This window comes from Schistocerca americana, unplaced genomic scaffold, assembly GCF_021461395.2.
Source record: "Schistocerca americana isolate TAMUIC-IGC-003095 unplaced genomic scaffold, iqSchAmer2.1 HiC_scaffold_1229, whole genome shotgun sequence".
NCBI classification, from domain to species: Eukaryota; Metazoa; Arthropoda; class Insecta; order Orthoptera; family Acrididae; genus Schistocerca; species Schistocerca americana.
Window position 1 is genome coordinate 22,501 of NW_025725296.1, and position 12,500 is coordinate 35,000.

General features: G+C 55.9%; 2 non-coding genes and 1 pseudogene across 2 annotated transcripts; all 3 read right to left on the minus strand.

The window, feature by feature from the left end:
- LOC124563587 overlaps positions 1-3,979 on the minus strand; it is a 7,966-nt pseudogene extending 3,987 nt beyond the window's left edge.
- A 188-nt stretch (positions 3,980-4,167) lies between these two features.
- On the minus strand, positions 4,168-4,322 carry LOC124563588. Its single transcript, XR_006970262.1, has one exon. It is a non-coding gene; the product is annotated as a 5.8S ribosomal RNA (ribosomal RNA).
- A 352-nt stretch (positions 4,323-4,674) lies between these two features.
- On the minus strand, positions 4,675-6,584 carry LOC124563590. Its single transcript, XR_006970264.1, has one exon. It is a non-coding gene; the product is annotated as a small subunit ribosomal RNA (ribosomal RNA).
- Between the last annotated feature and the right edge of the window lie 5,916 nt (positions 6,585-12,500).

A 12,500-nucleotide genomic window follows, 5' to 3' on the forward strand; every position in this document is an offset into this window, starting at 1 on the left:
TCGCGTACTCCCAGCGGCGCCGCTTGCGCTTCTGCGTCGGCGGCGCGGCAGGCGGCCGCTTCGATGGTTGGCGCGGCCGCTGTGTCCTGGTGATCGATCTCTCCCCTCTGGACCCGACCGACGCAAGGGCATCCGGGAGCATGCCCAGGATGACATCGGGCGGCGTGCCCCGCCCCAGACCGATGACACGATCCAGGGCAGAGAAACGCTGGGCGGAAGCGGGTAGCCCCGCCAGATGCTCCCAGATGGCGGCGTCAGTCGGCCCCTCCGGCGGCGGCCCGGTGGTGTCGGCCGCGAAGTCCTCGGCTGCGTCGACGGGCGGCGCAGCGGCCTCGCCCGCGTCAGGCAGCGGGCTCGCCGCTCCCCGGCGGGACGCCGGCTCTTCCCCCCGACCGATCTCAAGCGCCTCCATGAATTGGCGGACAAGCTGCTTGTGGGCAGCTTGCCGCCGTCGGCACTTGATTGCCTCAAGCGTTCGGTCGGGGAACATCCTGATGAGCTCTTGATTTACAAAGAAGAACCGGGCGTCCCTCTCGAGGAACAGTTCGGCCTCTGCCTTGGCGAGCGACAGGACTTCTTCCTCCGTCCACCTCGCGCGATGCCTCTCCGTGACGATCTCCGCGTTGGCGGCCGCAAGATGTTGGCGGCGGCGATGGACCCCGAGACCGTTCTTGGTTGTAAAGCTGCGGTGGCACTCACTACAGGTATACATAGCTGCAAAAGTTACAAGATTTTCGGCACGGCCGGTTGGCCGGCTAGGTGCTGGGGGAGTTGGGGTGGCACCTTCAGCGGAAGGGCCACCACTTATTCTCTGCTTACTGCCCCCAACTAAAAAAAAGGGATAGTGCGAGGGGGGGCTGGTAACCCCCCCAAGCCCCTGGTGCGGTCTTCCACTCTGCGAAATCAGCGGGCCCACGAGAAGGGGAGAAGACTGCAGGAGAGGAGAGGCTAAGAGGGCTAGGCCCATGTATTGCGCATCACTCTCCCTGTAACTATAACCCAAGGAAGGCACCTCGCAGCAGCAGCACGACTACATCAAGACCGCACTTCGAGAAGCCAAGTCCGGATGCAGCCACACCACCGCCACTTGGCCACCTTAAGAGAGTCATAGTTACTCCCGCCGTTTACCCGCGCTTGCTTGAATTTCTTCACGTTGACATTCAGAGCACTGGGCAGAAATCACATTGCGTCAACACCCGCTAGGGCCATCGCAATGCTTTGTTTTAATTAGACAGTCGGATTCCCCCAGTCCGTGCCAGTTCTGAGTTGATCGTTGAATGGCGGCCGAAGAGAATCCGCGCACCCGCGCGCCCCCGGAGGAGCACGCTAAGGCGGACGCGGCCTCGCAGCAAGGAAGATCCGTGGGAGGCCAAGGCACGGGACCGAGCTCGGATCCTGCACGCAGGTTGAAGCACCGGGGCGCGAACGCCGCGCAGGCGCGCGCATCCTGCACCGCCGGCCAGCACGAGGCCAACCAACGGCGAGAGCAGACCACGCCCGCGCTAAACGCCCGCACTTACCGGCACCCCTACGGCACTCACCTCGCCCAGGCCCGGCACGTTAGCGCTGACCCACTTCCCGACCAAGCCCGACACGCCCCGATCCTCAGAGCCAATCCTTATCCCGAAGTTACGGATCCAATTTGCCGACTTCCCTTACCTACATTATTCTATCGACTAGAGGCTCTTCACCTTGGAGACCTGCTGCGGATATGGGTACGAACCGGCGCGACACCTCCACGTGGCCCTCTCCCGGATTTTCAAGGTCCGAGGGGAAGATCGGGACACCGCCGCAACTGCGGTGCTCTTCGCGTTCCAAACCCTATCTCCCTGCTAGAGGATTCCAGGGAACTCGAACGCTCATGCAGAAAAGAAAACTCTTCCCCGATCTCCCGACGGCGTCTCCGGGTCCTTTTGGGTTACCCCGACGAGCATCTCTAAAAGAGGGGCCCGACTTGTATCGGTTCCGCTGCCGGGTTCCGGAATAGGAACCGGATTCCCTTTCGCCCAACGGGGGCCAGCACAAAGTGCATCATGCTATGACGGCCCCCATCAACATCGGATTTCTCCTAGGGCTTAGGATCGACTGACTCGTGTGCAACGGCTGTTCACACGAAACCCTTCTCCGCGTCAGCCCTCCAGGGCCTCGCTGGAGTATTTGCTACTACCACCAAGATCTGCACCGACGGCGGCTCCAGGCAGGCTCACGCCCAGACCCTTCTGCGCCCACCGCCGCGACCCTCCTACTCGTCAGGGCTTCGCGGCCGGCCGCAAGGACCGGCCATGACTGCCAGACTGACGGCCGAGTATAGGCACGACGCTTCAGCGCCATCCATTTTCAGGGCTAGTTGCTTCGGCAGGTGAGTTGTTACACACTCCTTAGCGGATTCCGACTTCCATGGCCACCGTCCTGCTGTCTTAAGCAACCAACGCCTTTCATGGTTTCCCATGAGCGTCGATTCGGGCGCCTTAACTCGGCGTTTGGTTCATCCCACAGCGCCAGTTCTGCTTACCAAAAGTGGCCCACTTGGCACTCCGATCCGAGTCGTTTGCTCGCGGCTTCAGCATATCAAGCAAGCCGGAGATCTCACCCATTTAAAGTTTGAGAATAGGTTGAGGTCGTTTCGGCCCCAAGGCCTCTAATCATTCGCTTTACCGGATGAGACTCGTACGAGCACCAGCTATCCTGAGGGAAACTTCGGAGGGAACCAGCTACTAGATGGTTCGATTAGTCTTTCGCCCCTATACCCAGCTCCGACGATCGATTTGCACGTCAGAATCGCTACGGACCTCCATCAGGGTTTCCCCTGACTTCGTCCTGGCCAGGCATAGTTCACCATCTTTCGGGTCCCAACGTGTACGCTCTAGGTGCGCCTCACCTCGCAATGAGGACGAGACGCCCCGGGAGTGCGGAGGCCGCCGCCCCGTGAAGGGCGGGGAAGCCCCATCCTCCCTCGGCCCGCGCAAGGCGAGACCTTCACTTTCATTACGCCTTTAGGTTTCGTACAGCCCAATGACTCGCGCACATGTTAGACTCCTTGGTCCGTGTTTCAAGACGGGTCGTGAAATTGTCCAAAGCTGAAGCGCCGCTGACGGGAGCGATTATTCCGCCCGAGAGCATCCCGAGCCAACAGCGGCGCGGGTCCGGGGCCGGGCCAGGTAGGTCCGTCATCCGGGAAGAACCGCGCGCGCTTGCCGGGAGCCCGAGCGCCCAAAGGGGCGAATCGACTCCTCCAGATATACCGCCGGGCAGCCAGCCAGGACACCGGGGCTCTGCCCAACAGACGCGAACCGAGGCCCGCGGAAGGACAGGCTGCGCACCCGGGCCGTAGGCCGGCACCCAGCGGGTCGCGACGTCCTACTAGGGGAGAAGTGCGGCCCACCGCACACCGGAACGGCCCCACCCCGCGGCGAGTGGAAAGGCAACCGGACACGACCCCGCCGCGGATTGCTCCGCGCGGGCGGCCGGCCCCATCTGCCGAGGGCGGAGGCCAGTGGCCGGATGGGCGTGAATCTCACCCGTTCGACCTTTCGGACTTCTCACGTTTACCCCAGAACGGTTTCACGTACTTTTGAACTCTCTCTTCAAAGTTCTTTTCAACTTTCCCTCACGGTACTTGTTCGCTATCGGTCTCGTGGTCATATTTAGTCTCAGATGGAGTTTACCACCCACTTGGAGCTGCACTCTCAAGCAACCCGACTCGAAGGAGAGGTCCCGCCGACGCTCGCACCGGCCGCTACGGGCCTGGCACCCTCTACGGGCCGTGGCCTCATTCAAGTTGGACTTGGGCTCGGCGCGAGGCGTCGGGGTAGTGGACCCTCCCAAACACCACATGCCACGACAGGCGGCAGCCTGCGGGGTTCGGTGCTGGACTCTTCCCTGTTCGCTCGCCGCTACTGGGGGAATCCTTGTTAGTTTCTTTTCCTCCGCTTAGTAATATGCTTAAATTCAGCGGGTAGTCTCGCCTGCTCTGAGGTCGTTGCACGAGGTGTCGCACGCCACACCGCCAGCCGGCTGTGCACGCTACCGAGTAAGTACCGGTATGCGAACCGCCAGGCGACGGGCGCGCATCGCACGTTTAAGGAGGCGCGGCCGGCCCCACAGGCGGCCGCGACGCTCCCAGGTCTGCGAAGCGGGGCAAACGCCGCGCGCTTCAGTATACGTAGCCGACCCTCAGCCAGACGTGGCCCGGGAACGGAATCCATGGACCGCAATGTGCGTTCGAAACGTCGATGTTCATGTGTCCTGCAGTTCACATGTCGACGCGCAATTTGCTGCGTTCTTCATCGACCCACGAGCCGAGTGATCCACCGTCCTGGGTGATCTTTTTCTGAGTTTCCACTGTCTCTTTCAAGACAGTTGCATAGGCGGGACGTAGGCGTGTGGCGGCCCCTGTTCAAGCGTTCTGTGTCCAACGGCCTCACGGCCGATGGGCGTCGTACGGCTCCACACCGGAGCGGACAGGCAGTCGGGCGAAAGTCATTCAAAACCGGCGCCAGGCGCCAGGTGCCGCAGGCCAGCCGCTCCAGCGCTTCAGCGCTCGTACCACACAACATTGGCGTTAGTTTTGAGACGCACGCGTGGTTCCGCACGCGGCGCACGGCTACTGCGAGCCGTACAGGTAGCGTGTTGCGCGACACGACACGCACATCGAAAGACATGCAGTCTAGTCGGTAATGATCCTTCCGCAGGTTCACCTACGGAAACCTTGTTACGACTTTTACTTCCTCTAAATGATCAAGTTTGGTCATCTTTCCGGTAGCATCGGCAACGACAGAGTCAATGCCGCGTACCAGTCCGAAGACCTCACTAAATCATTCAATCGGTAGTAGCGACGGGCGGTGTGTACAAAGGGCAGGGACGTAATCAACGCGAGCTTATGACTCGCGCTTACTGGGAATTCCTCGTTCATGGGGAACAATTGCAAGCCCCAATCCCTAGCACGAAGGAGGTTCAGCGGGTTACCCCGACCTTTCGGCCTAGGAAGACACGCTGATTCCTTCAGTGTAGCGCGCGTGCGGCCCAGAACATCTAAGGGCATCACAGACCTGTTATTGCTCAATCTCGTGCGGCTAGAAGCCGCCTGTCCCTCTAAGAAGAAAAGTAATCGCTGACAGCACGAAGGATGTCACGCGACTAGTTAGCAGGCTAGAGTCTCGTTCGTTATCGGAATTAACCAGACAAATCGCTCCACCAACTAAGAACGGCCATGCACCACCACCCACCGAATCAAGAAAGAGCTATCAATCTGTCAATCCTTCCGGTGTCCGGGCCTGGTGAGGTTTCCCGTGTTGAGTCAAATTAAGCCGCAGGCTCCACTCCTGGTGGTGCCCTTCCGTCAATTCCTTTAAGTTTCAGCTTTGCAACCATACTTCCCCCGGAACCCAAAAGCTTTGGTTTCCCGGAGGCTGCCCGCCGAGTCATCGGAGGAACTGCGGCGGATCGCTGGCTGGCATCGTTTATGGTTAGAACTAGGGCGGTATCTGATCGCCTTCGAACCTCTAACTTTCGTTCTTGATTAATGAAAACATACTTGGCAAATGCTTTCGCTTCTGTTCGTCTTGCGACGATCCAAGAATTTCACCTCTAACGTCGCAATACGAATGCCCCCGCCTGTCCCTATTAATCATTACCTCGGGTTCCGAAAACCAACAAAATAGAACCGAGGTCCTATTCCATTATTCCATGCACACAGTATTCAGGCGGGCTTGCCTGCTTTAAGCACTCTAATTTGTTCAAAGTAAACGTGCCGGCCCACCGAGACACTCACTCAAGAGCACCCTGGTAGGATTGCAACGGGGTCCGCCTCGGGACGCACGAGCACGCACGAGGCGCGTCGCACGCCTTCAGCTCGCCCCACCGGCAGGACGTCCCACGATACATGCCAGTTAAACACCGACGGGCGGTGAACCAACAGCGTGGGACACAAATCCAACTACGAGCTTTTTAACCGCAACAACTTTAATATACGCTATTGGAGCTGGAATTACCGCGGCTGCTGGCACCAGACTTGCCCTCCAATAGATACTCGTTAAAGGATTTAAAGTGTACTCATTCCGATTACGGGGCCTCGGATGAGTCCCGTATCGTTATTTTTCGTCACTACCTCCCCGTGCCGGGAGTGGGTAATTTGCGCGCCTGCTGCCTTCCTTGGATGTGGTAGCCGTTTCTCAGGCTCCCTCTCCGGAATCGAACCCTGATTCCCCGTTACCCGTTACAACCATGGTAGGCGCAGAACCTACCATCGACAGTTGATAAGGCAGACATTTGAAAGATGCGTCGCCGGTACGAGGACCGTGCGATCAGCCCAAAGTTATTCAGAGTCACCAAGGCAAACGGACCGGACGAGCCGACCGATTGGTTTTGATCTAATAAAAGCGTCCCTTCCATCTCTGGTCGGGACTCTGTTTGCATGTATTAGCTCTAGAATTACCACAGTTATCCAAGTAACGTGGGTACGATCTAAGGAACCATAACTGATTTAATGAGCCATTCGCGGTTTCACCTTAATGCGGCTTGTACTGAGACATGCATGGCTTAATCTTTGAGACAAGCATATGACTACTGGCAGGATCAACCAGGGAGCTGCGTCAACTAGAGCTGAGCAGCCGGCCGCCCGGGAGTGTGTCCCGGGGGCCCGCGCGAACACGCAAGCGTCCGCTCAATTATTCTGCAAACAGGAGGAGGCTGAGCTCCCCTGCACAATACACCTCGAAACCCTCTCAGGTCCCGGCGGCGCGCAGCGCCGTCCTAAGTACTTGGTCGGGTTCGAGAGAGGCGCAATCGCCCGGAGTTTGGCGAGTAGACGCTTTAGGTGCGACCACCCGTGCTCCCAACTGAGCTTGCCGCTGCCGACAGAGGCCCGGGAGCGTGCTGTCGTGGCATTGCCGGCGGGAGACAACACGCGCCACCTACGGTGGCCGGCAGCTCCAACGCCAGCGCCACAGAAGGACAAAAGCCCCACTTGGGTGCCGAAGCGAACTCTCCCAGCACAGCGCACGCGCCAACACGTCCGCACAGCTGCGATACAAACCACCTGCGAGAACCGCAGAGGCGACCGAGCAGCAGACGGCGTCGCGGCGCCGAGCGCCGGGCGGCGGCGCATCCTCAGCGCACACAGTCCTCAATCGGACCAGCACACTGCAGATGTCCACCGCGCTTCGCACCGGGCCCGCGAGGACCTACTTTGGCCGCACGGCGCCGCGTGCAGGGTGCGCCGGCGCGCAGCTGCGCCGCCTGCCGCCTCCGTCGGCCGGCGCGCCTGCCACTGGCCGCCCCCACCAGCCGGCTGTAGCGCGTGCGCCCACGCACCGCGCGGCCAGCACGCCGGGAGGCCCCCCCTCACCGGCCGGGGACGGTCCCACCCAGCCACCGCCGCGTATCGCTTCACACCCACATGCCATTCACGTTCGTGGGCATGGTGGGTATCGCTGAAACAACCGGTTGGTAGCTCAACCGATCGTCGCCATCACTGATTCACCTCTAGCGAGAACAACCGCACCACAACCGTTTACCAGTTGTTCATTTGCGTAACGTCACCAGCAAACGTAGACGTCCATCGCCATTTGCAAATTCAACGATTGTTGCATGCCTGTGTCAGGTGTCACGACACACTATGTCTGCCCACATACACGCAACAACATGTGCACGCTTCGCGAACACGTGGAAGGTGGCCCCCGTACGTATGCGATGTCCATTGCGCGAACGACTGTCAACCGGCCTCTGTCGCATGTCGCAGATGTGGAACGCAGTGCACCATGCTATCACGGTGTGTGAGAAGAGACGACTACGTCTGACAACACGCGCCACTACATCAACAGACGGCTCATGCTGATCGCCATCCACGGCATACCATACTGCAATCCAGCTCTTATAGGGAGACGACACGTAGCTGAGTGCACAATATTTGGACCGTATGGTTCGCCGTTGTTGGCGCAGTCGTGGTACGGTCACACATGTACCACGATGTATCATTCAGTACATGAGGACCAATGTGCAGTACAGTGTGTGATTTGGACGTACAACATCAGCGGACAGTTGACACACGCCGTACCACAACGTAGGCTGTGCTTCGCCATGCAAATGCCAATGAACAACTGCGAAGGGCATTGAGCATGTACGTCCTGCTGCCATCCGCATTACAGTGTATAGCTGCAAGGTGTTTAACATGAAGCGATACTCTGGGGACCAGGCAGTGCGAGTAGCAAACTATATTGCGGGGGTTGCAGTTAGGCAACACCACACTAATTTAACGCGTCGTATGACAATTACAGAGCAGGTTAAGGCCCAACGTGTGTTGGGTTAAGGCCCAACGTGTGTTGGGTTAAGGCCCAACGTGTGTTGGGTTAAGGCCCAACGTGTGTTGGGTTAAGGCCCAACGTGTGTTGGGTTAAGGCCCAACGTGTGTTGGGTTAAGGCCCAACGTGTGTTGGGTTAAGGCCCAACGTGTGTTGGGTTAAGGCCCAACGTGTGTTGGGTTAAGGCCCAACGTGTGTTGGGTTAAGGCCCAACGTGTGTTGGGTTAAGGCCCAACGTGTGTTGGGTTAAGGCCCAACGTGTGTTGGGTTAAGGCCCAACGTGTGTTGGGTTAAGGCCCAACGTGTGTTGGGTTAAGGCCCAACGTGTGTTGGGTTAAGGCCCAACGTGTGTTGGGTTAAGGCCCAACGTGTGTTGGGTTAAGGCCCAACGTGTGTTGGGTTAAGGCCCAACGTGTGTTGGGTTAAGGCCCAACGTGTGTTGGGTTAAGGCCCAACGTGTGTTGGGTTAAGGCCCAACGTGTGTTGGGTTAAGGCCCAACGTGTGTTGGGTTAAGGCCCAACGTGTGTTGGGTTAAGGCCCAACGTGTGTTGGGTTAAGGCCCAACGTGTGTTGGGTTAAGGCGCAACGTGTGTTGGGTTAAGGCGCAACGTGGGTTACGTTAAGGCGCAACGTGGGTTACGTTAAGGCGCAACGTGGGTTACGTTAAGGCGCAACGTGGGTTACGTTAAGGCGCAACGTGGGTTACGTTAAGGCGCAACGTGGGTTACGTTAAGGCGCAACGTGGGTTACGTTAAGGCGCAACGTGGGTTACGTTAAGGCCCAATATAGGTTAGGTTAAGGCCCAATATAGGTTAGGTTAAGGCCCAATATAGGTTAGGTTAAGGCCCAATATAGGTTAGGTTAAGGTACAATATAGGTTAGGTTAAGGTACAATATAGGTTAGGTTAAGGTACAATATAGGTTAGGTTAAGGTACAATATGGGTTAGGTTAAGGTACAATATGGGTTAGGTTAAGGCGCAATATGGGTTAGGTTAAGGCGCAATATGGGTTAGGTTAAGGCGCAATATGGGTTAGGTTAAGGCGCAATATGGGTTAGGTTAAGGCGCAATATGGGTTAGGTTAAGGCGCAATATGGGTTAGGTTAAGGCGCAATATGGGTTAGGTTAAGGCGCAATATGGGTTAGGTTAAGGCGCAATATGGGTTAGGTTAAGGTACAATATAGGTTAGGTTAAGGTACAATATAGGTTAGGTTAAGGTACAATATAGGTTAGGTTAAGGTACAATATGGGTTAGGTTAAGGTACAATATAGGTTAGGTTAAGGCACAATATGGGTTAGGTTAAGGCGCAATATGGGTTAGGGTAAGGCGCAATATGGGTTAGGTTAAGGCGCAATATGGGTTAGGTTAAGGCGCAACGTGGGTTACGTTAAGGCGCAACGTGGGTTACGTTAAGGCGCAACGTGGGTTACGTTAAGGCGCAACGTGGGTTACGTTAAGGCGCAACGTGGGTTACGTTAAGGCGCAACGTGGGTTACGTTAAGGCCCAATATAGGTTAGGTTAAGGCCCAATATAGGTTAGGTTAAGGCCCAATATAGGTTAGGTTAAGGCCCAATATAGGTTAGGTTAAGGCCCAATATAGGTTAGGTTAAGGTACAATATAGGTTAGGTTAAGGTACAATATAGGTTAGGTTAAGGTACAATATGGGTTAGGTTAAGGCGCAATATGGGTTAGGTTAAGGCGCAATATGGGTTAGGTTAAGGCGCAATATGGGTTAGGTTAAGGCGCAACGTGGGTTACGTTAAGGCGCAACGTGGGTTACGTTAAGGCGCAACGTGGGTTACGTTAAGGCGCAACGTGGGTTTACGTTAAGGCGCAACGTGGGTTACGTTAAGGCCCAATATAGGTTAGGTTAAGGCCCAATATAGGTTAGGTTAAGGCCCAATATAGGTTAGGTTAAGGCCCAATATAGGTTAGGTTAAGGTACAATATGGGTTAGGTTAAGGTACAATATGGGTTAGGTTAAGGTACAATATAGGGTTAGGTTAAGGCGCAACGTGGGTTACGTTAAGGCCCAATATAGGTTAGGTTAAGGCCCAATATAGGTTAGGTTAAGGCCCAATATAGGTTAGGTTAAGGCCCAATATAGGTTAGGTTAAGGCCCAATATAGGTTAGGTTAAGGTACAATATAGGTTAGGTTAAGGTACAATATAGGTTAGGTTAAGGTACAATATGGGTTAGGTTAAGGTACAATATGGGTTAGGTTAAGGTACAATATAGGTTAGGTTAAGGCACAATATGGGTTAGGTTAAGGCGCAATATGGGTTAGGTTAAGGCGCAATATGGGTTAGGTTAAGGCGCAATATGGGTTAGGTTAAGGCGCAATATGGGTTAGGTTAAGGCACAATACGGGTTAGGTTAAGGCACAATACGGGTTAGGTTAAGGCACAATACGGGTTAGGTTAAGGCACAATACGGTTAGGTTAAGGCACACATTGTTGTAAGGAAAGGTGTTTTCGGGGGGGGGGGGGGGCTGGTTTGTTGATTGTGATTATCGTAAGTAAATGACTGCGGCATCATCTGATTTGCCACGTCAGGGTGCACCTTTGGCTCATAACAGGCGGCGCTCTGATTCCATGCTTGTGGCAGACCTGTGTCTTTCATTCGTGCCATTGTTTGTGTGGTGTGACAGGAGGCAGTATTGTGATGTTGGGTGCACCCCTGTGTAGGACATGTGTGGGTGTTGGTGGCTTAGCTGAGCAATGGTGGTTGTCGGAAGGGTGGGATATTCTGTTTTCCGAGTGGACCTCCCGGTCTGGTTATGATAGTGTGGATTGTCTAATGTGGCAGAGAGGATGCACTGGGTGTTGTTCCATGCTGGTGCTTAGATATTGTCTGTGTGCCTGTTACAGGCAGAGAGTAGTGCGTGATAAGAGTGTCTGGCTGACGTGTGATTGTGAGCAGAGTCTTTCAGCATGTATACGGACAGTTGTATACATTATCTGTATTCTGATGGCTCTATCTATTACTAATCAGCGCCGTGTATACGTTTAATCCGGTTCCAGTCGAAACTATTGTATCTCTGTACATTAGTGACACGGCGAGCCCGCTATGTAGTTACTCGTCTCGGCAGCTTCCACCGGTGTATGGCAAATGATTATAAGGAATCAGTCTAGTCGTCAATACCGATAGTGTGACGTCACATGTCTGGGGTGGGGGACGCTGCGCCCTTCCGGTGGGTCATGGCCTAGGGAAGACTCTTCCCACGCAGGGGGGCTTGGACTGTCATTGACTCTTCCGAGTAATATACTTGCCGTACGTTTTTGCGACTGCGAGGTGCAACGCTCACCGGTACCGACATGGATGGAGCGCCTCCTAGCTGCCGCTGAGCATCTGCATTCGTACAGAGAGCAACGCGCTCGCGTCTGTAGCTCGTACGTGGTACAGCTCGCAGCTCATGTATAGGGACAGCGGGAATGTCGCATATTGGACATAACTCTTCATGAAACGCACGTTATAGGGGTGGATTGCACATTGCGAGTGCGAGCAAAGTCCGCCGTTCATCCGCTGGAGCTGCGAGTTGGGCGGTTGGGGTGGGGCACGAACAGGTGCAGGTGGAGTGATTGCCGGTCCACGACTTCGTGCGGCAGAGGCGCTGGCGTTGGGGTGCTGTTGTCGACAGAGGATGCAGGCTTTGTGGGTGGGGTCGAAAGAAGGGCACTGTGGGCCCATGGCTGTCTTAGTCGGCTTGGCGTCTCATAGATGACGGTATCGTCGTTGCAGGAGGTCATGTTGCGGGAGACCTACAGATGGCGGTATGTTTTGCGGTGCGCTCGACATGGCGGACGTAGTGTTGTCAGATTCGCATAGATGGAGGTATTGCATGTGGTTTCGCCGTATTTTCATAGATGGCGATACTGTTTTGCCGGCATGGTTGGCGTAGTTCCGTCGGATCCCTGTAGATGGAGGTGCCGTTTCTGGGCTCGATGTCAATGTCGTTGCGTCACATGCGCATAGATGGCGGCATCGTCGTAATACCTCGCCCACTACGGACTTATCACCACCCACACTAGCCGCCCCCGGGGACTTGCCAACGACACACCCTATCCCAAGTCTATTTTCTTGCGGAGCATCATGTGTTATTATATTTTATTTCACATCATGGTGTAGGGGTATTGTAGGTCACCGACGGCGGTGGACGCTATGTTACCACACGACGGGTGGGGGACGGCGACAACG